This window comes from Camelus bactrianus, chromosome 4 (assembly GCF_048773025.1).
Source record: "Camelus bactrianus isolate YW-2024 breed Bactrian camel chromosome 4, ASM4877302v1, whole genome shotgun sequence".
Lineage (NCBI taxonomy): Eukaryota > Metazoa > Chordata > Mammalia > Artiodactyla > Camelidae > Camelus > Camelus bactrianus.
In genome coordinates this window covers 88,365,234-88,374,164 of record NC_133542.1, presented here as the reverse complement: position 1 = coordinate 88,374,164, position 8,931 = coordinate 88,365,234, and the positions used below count along the sequence as shown (strand labels likewise).

Genomic DNA, 8,931 nt, shown 5'->3' with positions numbered 1-8,931 from the left:
CAACTGTGTGGCATTTCAGAGAGGGGGCCTTTAATGACCTCTCAGAGGTTTGCTTCCCCCTCTTGCCCGTCTGCCGTCTTCCATGAGGAAATCAGACGTTTGCAGCTGCTCTCTGTGATGTCAAATGCACAGAACAGACTCAAGCCCAACACTTAGCCTAAAGCAGAACTGGTCTAACTAACCTGCAGGTGGGTGAGGAAATTGATGTTTGTTGTTTACACCGCTGAGGTTCTGGAGTTGTTTGTTACGCAGTATTATCACATCAATAGTTGACTAATGCAGCTATTGTTTACCATTTTTATTACTCAGTCAGAAAATACTTTTCTCAATGCTGTCAACTGAAAAAAAAAAAAAGCGCAATCTGAAGGTTGAGAGTTAGTTTTATTTGGCAGACATTTCCAAGGACTTCAAGCTTGGGAGGTCTTCTCTCAGATCGCTCTAAGAGACTGCTCCAAAGAAGCAGGGGAGGAGCCGGGATATAAAAGGAGTTTGTGCAGCAAAGACCAGGTAGTCGGAATATCAAAAGATTACTGTTAATGAAAGAAAACCAGATATCTCAAGGTAAGGAATTTAGCACTTTTCTGTGTATGGGAAGATGCAAAATTCTGGGCTCTTTGAAATCGTTCCTTTGATCTGCATCTTAGCCATCTAGGGCCAGTGTCCTGTGCTACCCATCCTGAGTCCCCTCAGAGGGCACCACTGGGGGCAGCTGCAGAGGCTGTGGACTTGTCATCCAGCAGCCTGCCTGTCTCCATCCTCAGTTTCCTCCAGCTTACTGTCTGGGGTGGCAGTAGTGGCTGATGACTTGATGGCCACAGTGTCCTCTGTTTACTGAGATGGAAGGCAATGTTGTTCATTCACAATGCCACATGAACAATTGTGATTTGTAAATAAATAGTCATCAGTTCAGTAAAAATGTCTCAACTCACTCAAGGAACTGAGCCATTGCATGTGAGGAAGCCTAATAATTCCATACAACTCATTTTCAAAAATTAATGAACTTTTCTAATTTTTAAATGGTGCAGCCGGACTATATGTGAAGTACCAATGTGTTTGTTACTATTCCCTGTGTTTCATTGAATTATTACCCATAGGACCTCTTCTCAGCCCAAGGGCTGGAAAAGAGACACCTCTTAGCTTGGGAAGGGATGTTTTTAACTATGGATTACAAACCATTAATGGATCACAAAATCAATTAAGTAGATCTCAACCAATATATTTTAAATGAAAAATAGAATAGAAGACATCAGGGTGTCTGACACATAAAAAAGGTAAATTTTGTTTTGAAAATGTATGTAGGGAAAAAGACTGAAATGTGATAATTCAAACATTTTTTAAAATTTTGAAAGCCTCGGCCTTAAAGCAAGTTTATTTCAGTGGAAACAGAGGAATCAAATACTTGGATCTAGTTCAGAACTGGACTTTTTTACAACCTGCAGTTAGCACTTTAATTTCTTCATCATTCTGAGGCAGTCAGTGATCACTTCCAAGATGTGAGATTTGGAGAACAGAGGGACGGAGTCAGGAATGGCCATTGGAAAAGTGTCCTGCAGAGACCGAAATGTTTTCTTTACTGTCTCTGATGCAGAAAGAATGATAGATTGCTTCAAATGCACAAGAACTGTAATTGCATCCAGTTGTTCAGTGGTCCTCACCAGGAGAGAAGATTCCAGACCAGTTAGCCAAGTATGATGCATAAGGACTCACTGTCCTCCCTTAAGACCTGAGAGGACGATGCTGGCAGCATTCTGGTGGACAATGAAGGGAACTAAGGCCAACCCACACCCCTAGCCCGGTGAGCCAAGCCTGACCAGCCCTCCACTGCTTCAGTGTCAAATAAACAGAATAAAAGCCACACAGAGCCTAGGAAGCAATGTAGGTTGACCAGAGAAAAAGGAAACTGTACACTCAGGCTGCAGAGAAAAAAACATATTTTTAAGAGCTAAAACCCATTGCATTTAATCTTTTAAAAGAAGAGAAATACTCAAATTAGGCAGAAAATTATTCCCCAAACTAGTAGCCCTATTCTATTCTGCTTTAAAAAAATTTTTTTTTATTTACTGAAAAAACGAAATACATAAGGGTGGTGGGTTGGATAGTGTCCCCCACAAAGTCACATCTACCCACAATCTCAGAACTGATCATCTTGGGAAAAGGATCGTGCCAGGTGTAATTAGTGAAATGAAGATGAGGTCATACTGGATTAGGGTGGGCCTTATAGGGTGATGTCTTTATAGGAAGAAGAGACACACAGAGACCCACCCGGGGAGGAAGGCCATGTGCAGATGGAGGCGGAGGTTGGAGTGATGCACCCACAAGCCAAGGACTGCTGGGAGCCACTAGAAGCTAAGAAGACACAAGGAAGGATCTTCCCCCACAACTTTCAGAAGAAGCCTGGCCCTGCTGACGCCTTGATTTTGTTGCCAGACAGAACTGTGAGAATAAATTTCTGTTGTTTTAAGATGCCTCCATTGTGACAATTTGTTATAACAGCCCTAGGAAACTAAAAAATACAGTGAGATCCACAAAAGAGTATATATAACATACAGGGACAGTTAAAAAATCAACAACAATAAAATAAACACCCATTTACCCAGAATCTAATTTTGAAGCCCCCTCAGTGCCCCTCCCCACTCACAGCCCCCACCTCTTATCTCTACTCTCTGGATTTTGTATTAAGCATTCCTTTCCTTTTCTTTGTGATTTCTTTATACACACTTACAAGTAAATCCCCAAACAATATATCGTTTAGTTTTGCCTGTTTTGAGCTTTTACATAAATTGAGTCATACTTTACATATTCTTCTTCATGTGTTTTTTACACAACATTTTGTTTGCAAAAGTAATTCACAATGATGTGTAATATTGCATACAAAATATATATTTTTTTCATTTTGCAACCAATCACAGTTAAATGGTTTCCAATATTTTGCCATTATAAACAATATTACCATGAACATACGTTCTTTATATGTCTCCTAATACACATTGCCTTGTTAGGGGATTATAACAACCTGAAATGGAACAGGCTTAGAATTGAAACAGAGTTTCTGCTTAAGAGTAGATTTTCTGAATTTTAGCGTATGTTTATGCTCAACTTTATGAAAAGTATACTTTAGTAATAATAATAATAATAATATTACAAGGAATGAAAGGAATTTTTAGATGTCAAAAGTCACAGACTTGCAACAAGACAGAAAAGATGAGCTAAAAGACAATTAGTTGACCCAAAGTCTGACAAAGATAGAAACAAGAAAGACGAATCTCACTTATTAATATAGATGTGGAAATTATAAATAAAATATAAACATTTCAAATCTAAAAGTCCATAGTAATAATATACCATTACCAACTGACTTCACTCCAGGAATGCAAGCATGATTAAATATTAAAGAAAAATGCATATAATTTATAATATTAGTCAAAATATGAAAGTATATGATCTACTCAATCAGTATTGAAAAGATACTGGCTAATATTCAGACTTTATTTTTCTTTTTGAAAAACTTCTACAAGAATCAACATTAGAAAAATGGATTCTTAACATGATGAAAAATCCCCACAGTAACTAAATTAGGAACAAGAATAGAATACTTGCTTTCACACCCATTTTTCCAGCTAGAATTTGTAGTCTCTGCATTAAGAAAGAGAAAGTAAGGGATAAAGATCATAAAAGAGACAAAAATTAGAAAGCAGAAAACATTATTTGGAGATGATATGACTTGCAAATGATTTTTCAGCTAGATAACCCAATAAAAACCTAGTATTGTTAAAAAATAGCATTGAAAAATTTCAACAGAATGGAGACAGATACACTTACTACTTGTCAGTGTGTCCAGCAAAGGCAAGTTGCCCAATATTCCCTTTCTCATGGCCATTCTCGGGCACAACTTTATTAGACAGAATAAGGGATGGAATCTTCTAACATTAACATCATCTCTTTCCTTTCTTCTTTTCCTCTATTTTTTTTCCTGTCAGAACAGACATTGGAATTCATATACATCAAACGCATTTATAATCTAGCACCATTATAAATAAAACCTTGATATCCAATTATATCCATATGCAGATTCTGCTTTTGCTTCATGCCAAGCTTGATGCAAAATTCAAACCTGCTACAAATCCCACTTCCCAACAAATAATCCTCCAACACCAAAAATATTACTGAAAAAAAGCTAGACTTTGCTAGCGTGTGGGTAGGGGGCCAGGTCGTGCCAGTGTAGGAACCGGGTATACGGGAACTTGCTGTACTTTGCACTCAATTTTTCTCTGAGCCTAAAACTGCTCTAAAAATAAACTTTATTAATTATGAAAGTAGAATTTACTCACCATGTCACAAAATTTAAAAGTTGTCACCACACGGCACACGTTTGCATCAGACAGATGCCCACGGTTTCAGCACAGCCGGTCAGGACCCCAGCTCTTGGCCCCAGGATTGAGAGGCTCAATTCTGGCTCCTTCCGGCTGATCCCACACCAATGATTTGGGGTCCGTGGGGTCAAGGGGCTGTGCTCTCCAGAGCCCACATCCTGGAACTTTCTTTTTGTTCCTCACCTACTCTCTCTCTTCTTTTAAAAGCTTCTTTTTATTGTCATGAAACCTGAAAGTCAGCCCCGTGATCACTTCTACCTTCAGGCTTATGACCGTCTTTCTGAGGTAAATCCAAGCCCTTCATACAAACGAAAGTTACTATCAACTTCTGAGAAACTAGCATATTCGTCACCTCACATTTTTCCTACATATCAACTTGAGTTTGTTAGAAATATTAAGAAAAATTTTTCCTTTCACAAAGTAAAGAAGTGAAAGTAACTAAAAGTAAAATCAAAAGAAAATGCTCAGGGCTGAGGGTGGTACAGCTCAGTGGTTCCTCCAGCTTAGCATGTAGGAAGTCCTGGGTTCAATCCCCAGGACCTCTATTAAAAAAAAAAAAAAGAAAACAAAAGAAAAAGGAAAAAAAAAAAAAGGAAAGAAAAGAAAATGTGCAAGATTTATATGAAAAGAATTACAAATCTTTACTAAGGTAAAGATTTATAAAAAGTGGAGAGATATATTGTAGTCCAGACTGGAAGCTTTTATATTGTAAATATGACAATTGTCCCCTAATTAATATCTAATGGAATAAAATTCTAATCAAATTCACAATTGGATTTTTTAATATTTTCTTATTCTCGGAAGAAAAGAATAAAGTCCAAAAGCTATCTAGGAAAACATTAATAAATAAACTCATAAAGATTTAGAATTTCCGTACGGCAGAAGTGAAGGCTATGAAAAAATAAAAAAAGTGAAAAGGTAAATAAGCTAAAATAACCTTACAAAAAAAGTCAGAAAAAAAAGTTGACTTGAAGAGGTGTTTTTAGTCAATAAAATTAAGCCAATAAAATATGAAATATTATCCAGGAAAATATTCTCAAGAATTCAGGAATTACACATTCTCACATGCCATCAGGGGTGTCAATCTTTATACCTTGTTTAAAGTACACATCAAACCCATAAAGTGTGCAATAACATTTGGGTTATTGGTCCTTCTTTCGGGAATGTATTTCAAGGAAATAGGAATACAAAAAGTAGAATTATCTGAGCAAAAGAATTATTATCTTGATTGTTAATAAATAGTGAAATTAGAAAAGACTTGAATTTCCTTTATTTTTCAGACTGGTAAATAATGTATGGTAGCTTCATGGGATGGACCATTGTGCAGCCGTGAGCAGGGATGATGCAGGTCCCAGCGATGCAGCAGCAGGAGTGACAGCGGTCCTCACCCAGATGCCTGAGAGAGAGCAATTTAGCCTCAGGGGCGGTAAAGAAACCGCGAGGGCTCAGGGAAATGGTCCACCAACTTTATCTGCCAGTGTTGAAACTAAGCCACAAAAGGGCAACAGGGAAGAATCAATCTTTAGGTGTAAGAAAAAAAAAAAAGTAGAAGAGGGAAGGGTATATAGCATACACAGGGTCCTGGTTTCAATCCTCAGTACCCCCGTCTAAAAATAAATCAATAAATAAACCTAATTACCAGCCCTTCCCCCAAAAAAGTAGAAAAGGAGTGAAAGGAAGAGGTCGAGGTGGGTCAGGAAGACACTAAAGAAGATTTAACTGCAGAAGACAGCAGAGTAGAGAGTCCAGCGTCTGACGAAACGGAAGGAAAAGAAGCCAAGGCTGCTGATGAATTTCACATCCCAGGTCTCCTCCGCGGTCTCCATTCGCCCTTTCCTGTTCAACTGTCCTGTAAAGGCGTGACTTTTCAAAGCTTTAACGATAGTTATGAAGAATTCTTGTACATATGTTGGTCAGTGTAAATGCTTTTTCTTAAAAGATGAAATCAGGTGCTGTTATTTTGTGAGTTTTGTTGTTGTTGTTTTTGTTTGTTTGTTTTCCTGCACAACCTGGAATTAGGGGAATAGTGAATTAAGAAAGTCTTCGCCATCTTGCGCTCCAATTTACCATTCCATAGGCTGGGGGTGAGAAGGGTGATAGCCTTAAAGATGTAGCAGAATTGAATGCAGTTCACAATCATAATTATGCACTGAGCATACTCAAACACTGCATTGCTTGTCTTCTACACCCCTGCTCTTCTTTGGTAGAACAGCTGTTTAAGGAAACTGTTCCCTGATCTTGGCTTTCTTGCTCAGACCTGATTGCCAACTGTGGCATCTTTGGTAGCAGAGGCCCAGTGATCCTACAGCTTTGACCATACACTGTGAAAGATCGGACATTTTTTTTTTTAGTACGTTGTAAGTATGTTATTAAATCATGAATTAGTGCAATTTTAACCTAACAACTTATCAATATGTTATCATATTAGCACTTGCTATCCTCTTCCTAAGGACAGTTTGCCTCCAAATTTTAACTGAAGTCACTGGGTAATTTTTTTAGAAAAGGATTGCAACCACTTTTTTTTGGATTGTTAGTACTTGCATAAGAATTGCATATAGATTATGTATATCGTCTATGAATGGACCAGATGATAAAACAGTAAATTTTGAATTATATTTAAAAAGATGGTGCATGTATCCTGTATTTCATTGACTCAGACCTACGTTTTCACACAGGTCCTGCTATTCTCCTAACTGCTTGGGTGTGCGTGAGCTCCAGCAAAGCTTTTACACAGTCATCATTTCAAATTGAGTTGTGCACTTGATTTGAACTACACACCTTGAGTTTAATTATTCTTTAAAATGTCTTTCAAAAGGTTTCACCGTAATCAGCATTGAAACAAAACCATATAATGTGTACAGAAAGATATGGAAACAGAAGAGCAGAGCACAAATGTCACATTACTGAAGCAAATAATCTTCACTGGAAGAATGACCCCAATTTTATATTTTCTGGGGAAGAAACAACCAGTGCTTGATGGGACCCAAGAAAGAAAATATCCCAAAGTGGCTAAAGATAAGAAAATGCAAAGAGATTGCCTCCACACACCACACAATGGAGCTTCAAGTGTGGAGAAACTGGCAAACTTCAAAATAGATGAAGGAAATTTCAAAGCATCAAGATGCTGGCTGTATCAGACAAATACTGGTGTGATCTCACTTACGGGTGGACTCTAAAACAAGCAAACAAAAACCAGACTCGTGGATACAGAGAACTCATTGATAGTTGCCAAAGGCAAGGGCTGGGGGTGGGCAAAGGGGTCCAGAGGTACAAATTTCCAGTTATAAGATAAGTAAGTCATGGGGATAAAGTGTACTGCATCATGACTGTAGTTAATAATACTTGATTGTACATTTGAAAGTTGCTAAGAGCATAGATTTTTATATTTCTCAACACAAGAAAAGGATTTGTAACTATGTGTGGTAATGGATGTTAACTGGACTTACTGTGGTGATCATTTTGCAATATATACAAGTACCGAATCACTATGTTGTACACCTGAAACTAATATAATGTTATATGTCCGTTATATCTCAATTTTTTTTAAAGAAGCTGGTTATGGCACAGGACCATTAACAATTGTGCCGTAGTTTAAACTTGCTGTCTTCCTTTTTGTCTCTCCCTCTTTCTCTTCCTTCCTTCCTTCCCTCCTTTCTGTCTTTCCTTCTCTGCCGTACATAAAATAATGGGACAGTGACAATCAATGATGCCTTATAGTCAATGCAATATAGTTCCTTTGTTAACATGGAAATGTATCTTTGCTACATTTAAGTGCTCCTTTCTAAAATTAGAATAATACAGAGTTAGCATGGCACCTGGGTAAGGATCACATGCAACCTGGTGAAACGTTCCACATTTTTTCTATTTCTTAACCTGGGTGTTTACTTGGGAACATTCGTCCAGCTGTACACTTATGTTTTCTGCACATTTTTCTAAGTGTGCCTTGCTTTAATGTAAGTTTCTTAAAATATCAGTCTGTAACAGAGTTTGCACAGTGTGGGTCCCCTTTTTGTAACGGTGTAGGTGTGCGTGACTTCTCATACTGGTACCTGTGTTTCTGTATGTAGGCACAGGACCCAAATGTCAACCGGAATTACAGAAAGACAGGTGAGTTTTACTTTCTTCTTCATGCTTTTCTGTGTCTGAATATTTTTTTACAGCATTTCTTTTACAATCAGGAGAAAAAGACAGACCTAGTCGCATTTTAAACACACACATCTTAAACAAAACCTGTATATTTGATTTTTTAGATTGAAGTATAGTCAGTTTACAATGTTTTGTTAATTTCTGGTGTACAGCATAGTGATTGAGTTATACATTTATATATTCCTTTTCATATTCTTTATTGTAGAGTATTATAAGATGTTGAATATACTTCCCTGTGCTATACAGTAGGACCTTGTTGTTTATCTATTTTATACATAGTAGTTAGTATCTGCAAATCCTGAACTGCCAATTTATCCCTCCACCCCTTTGTCCCGCTTGTAACCATAAATTTGTTTTCTATGTCTGTGAGTCTGTTTCTGTTTTGTAAATAAGTTCATTTGTGTCAGTTTTTAGA

The 8,931-nt window shown here is 37.5% G+C and overlaps 1 pseudogene; it reads left to right on the top strand.

Annotated features, from left to right (window-relative positions):
- Positions 1–8,130: 8,130 nt before the first annotated feature.
- LOC123611985 (U6 spliceosomal RNA) lies at positions 8,131–8,230 on the top strand (annotated as a pseudogene).
- The last annotated feature ends 701 nt before the right edge of the window (positions 8,231–8,931 follow it).